This window comes from Engraulis encrasicolus, chromosome 11 (genome assembly GCF_034702125.1).
Source record: "Engraulis encrasicolus isolate BLACKSEA-1 chromosome 11, IST_EnEncr_1.0, whole genome shotgun sequence".
In the NCBI taxonomy this organism is placed as follows: domain Eukaryota; kingdom Metazoa; phylum Chordata; class Actinopteri; order Clupeiformes; family Engraulidae; genus Engraulis; species Engraulis encrasicolus.
Window position 1 is genome coordinate 21,124,614 of NC_085867.1, and position 3,591 is coordinate 21,128,204.

At 39.9% G+C, this 3,591-nt stretch overlaps 1 long non-coding RNA gene across 1 annotated transcript; it reads right to left on the bottom strand.

The window, feature by feature from the left end:
• Positions 1–313: 313 nt before the first annotated feature.
• On the bottom strand, positions 314–1,422 carry LOC134458844 (uncharacterized). The gene is made up of 2 exons (XR_010036655.1): positions 1,138–1,422; positions 314–447 (listed from the first exon to the last, which is right to left on the bottom strand). It is a non-coding gene; the product is annotated as an uncharacterized LOC134458844 (long non-coding RNA).
• Positions 1,423–3,591: the final 2,169 nt, after the last annotated feature.

Here is a 3,591-nt window from a genome sequence, read left to right on the forward strand (position 1 = left end):
TAAGACCATCCTCTTGCATTAGAACACGTTAATTCAGCTCTAACATACCCACATTTTTAATCTAAAAAAATCTAATATGTCATGCCTAAATGCTGTGTCGCTCCAGGCACCTAGGTCAATACAACGAGTACACAGCATCCAGCATCAATGGGTTGACTATTACAGGCCTAGTTCAGATAACCATTTATTAATATAAATAAGTACTTGCACGTCTATTGTACATGTCCACCCCACAATAGATATCCCCTCCCATCACCTACAAAACCTTGAAATGTATTTGTACTTTGTGTCTAAAAATAAAGTCTTTGAGCCATTGAATGAACTGATTACTACATTGAGTTGGTGTGATTAAGAGGTTGAAATCGGCTAAACTTGACTTGGTGTGCTGGACCTCTGGCTCTTCCATACATCCAATGTGTCATGACATCAGATCATCGCTCTTCTCATCTGGAGAAACAGAAAGATAACACTTAGCTGACACTTATCCAAAGCAACTTCGTTACTCACAGTGAATTGTCCCTGCAGCATGGGGCTTGGTGCCTAGCTCATAGGCCTACTTCAGCCTGGATGGGAGGTGAAGGGAGAGGTGTAGGATGGGATTTGAACCTGCAACCCTCCAATCGTAATACCACTTCCCAAACCATTAAGCCTCTGATGTGTGTGACTGATTTCAGAGGGCAGACAATTTGGATGACAACACAACAAAGTGGTGGACTTCATATTAACAACATCGACACTGGTGGGCCTATGCATGTCATTATAAATAGGCCAGCATGGATAAGGTGATTGGCATTTCATGACAGCATCATGCTGAAGAGTAGGCCTACTACTTGGGAAATCAGCGCTAGAGATGTACACATGGTTTATTTTTACATTTGAACCTTAACAGTATGAACGTCATAGCCTTGCTATTTCACCAAGAGCTTTATGAATTCCGTGTTTACGTTACAGCCTGCAATATCTTTGCATACGTCCATCATAGCGTAATGATGCTGATAATTAACGTTAATCATGGAAAGCATCTTACATTGACCACACAGAAAAAGCCACTGAAATTGCACATTAGACTTAAATTAACTAGCGTTCACGAATTAAGAGACAAATGATGATACAAAGGATGGCAAATGAGAAACTTACCGTGGTGCTCATCCAGCTACTTGAGTAGGCTAGTTTGATGGTTTTCCAGTTGGTTGCCGCGATTCACCTCAGCTTTCTCGTTTTATTTTGAGATCCAGTGAAAAGTCACGCCTGGGTTGTAACCCTATCTGTTTTTGTAACAAACAGCACAATGGGTGTTCACGGTGTTTAGTTTATCGGCGATCTATGTTACGTTATGAGTTACTAAACGTTGCGAGTCCCATAGGAATCCATTCATCAATGCGGCACTCTTGCCGTCCAGTAGCCGTCCACTAGAACGTTTGACGTCACATGCAAATCATGGATAAGAAGAAAAGCAAACAATTTTTGTGTTCCCTGGCTTAATAGAAATAATCATCTGCTCCTCTCCTGTCTCTCATCTATTTATTTGTGTGCATTTAAAAAGTGCTTTACAAAGGACACAATTTAGATTACACATTACAAAACAGATTTTTTTTTTGATTGTGTCACCAGAAATATTTTCATTTGTCTTTCTATAAATGTGAGCACAGAAATTTCACTATTACTTTAGCTAGCACACAATGTACTGTTAAATGCAGAGGGATGGCGACTGCTTTAACGGTTACATATTTACCAATGCTATTACAATTTTAGCATGGGTGTCGTTTCCATTATTGCAGAATAAAACATGGTAACACTTTATTTTAGGGAAACATCTCTTAGCACTAATACATACAATGTTAATGCCTGCATAAGTAACTTGTAAGGCATGTACTAAGCAAACGCTAAGGCCCTTACTACAGTAACGTTAAATTGGTAATAAATCCCTTATTGTGCATGAACAAAACATTTGCGAATACATGCCTAACAAATGTTTGATTTTGCTTTGTACATGCCTTATAAGTTACTTATACAGGAACATTGTATGTATTAGTGCTAATAGATGTATCCCTAAAATAAAGTGTTACCTAAAGCATGTACCATGCATTTTAACTAGGCCCTACGTTTGCCCTTTCATGTCCAATGCACACATGTTGTTTTATAGCTTAATATTTCTGGATATCCCCATAATATATTGCACTACTTTTGTAATGTACTTGTATTGTTCTACATCCTCTTATGATGGCATACCATGCATACTATATCTCTGGCATGCATGTTAAACACACACGCACGCACGCACGCACGCACGCACGCACGCACGCACGCACAGACAGACAGACAGACAGACAGACACACACACACACACACACACACACACACTCATCGTATATCCTACCATGATGGCGTGCTTGTCTATAACACACATGTTGTTATTTAGTATATCCTCTTGTTATGAGATGTCCGAGTGATGCATAGCTGCATGTCACACATAACAGCCGTATTGTAACATTGTGCACTACACTCATAAAAAACGACACAGTCACATCGTAACCTTGTGCATTAAAATGATAAACCAACGTAGAGACAGGAATCTCATTTATATATGGATACTAGCATGTCAGCTCATACAGATATATAACATGCCCATTGTCCATCTGCTTTCTGTTTCAAACAGCACAAATATTAACCTCTTGTGTCATTCAGGCACATTTCATTACAAAACGCTGAATCTCTGCCAGAAGGCATGTCAAGACGCAAATCAACAACATGCATGAACGTCTGCACTTTCCAATCTCAAAGACTTTCTTTGTAACCCTCAGACAGACAGACAGACAGACAGATGACAGGTAGACAGACAGACAGGCAGACAGACAGACAGACAGACAGACAGACAGACAGACAGACAGACAGACAGACAGAGAAGCAGGCAGATGGACAGGTGTGGAGTTACTGTTGTGCTATCTCTAAAGATTCTCGTTCATTCTAGGTTATAATATATGAATATATATGGTCTTGATAGACCCTTTTTAATATTTATTTTTCTTCAAATGCTACTATTACTATGTCAGAACGCTACAAAGGACTTTTAGAAAAAGCACAACAAATACCTCCTCTTAATGTATGTTCTCTACAAGTCTTCTGTTGTCCAGTCTTGCACTTTAAATGTCTGTATGAGCACTGTCTATGTCCATACTGTCTTATGTCCATGTATGAGTACTGCCTAGTGTATGTCTATACTGTCTATGTCCTTACCTAGATTAGTGTATGTCTGCATGGGAAAGCAAGAAACGTAATTTCAAATTCTTTGTATGACCAGTGCATGTAAAGAAATTGACAATACAACCCAACTTGAAGTTGACTTGAAGAAGGACAGGATTGACACAGACACCACAAATATCTAGTAGCACTAGAGGCACCTCAGAGGAGGAACAAAACAAAACCCATCGCATATGCTGCCATGCCATGCTGTTCTGGGCTGCATTGGTCTGAGCATTGATGTGCGGAAAACCATGCCATGGATCCATATGGGCGTATGAGTTAACAGGAGGGAGTGGCTGCATTTCCAGCCACATCAGCTGAGAGATCATCAAAAGGCTGCTGTGCTGTGCT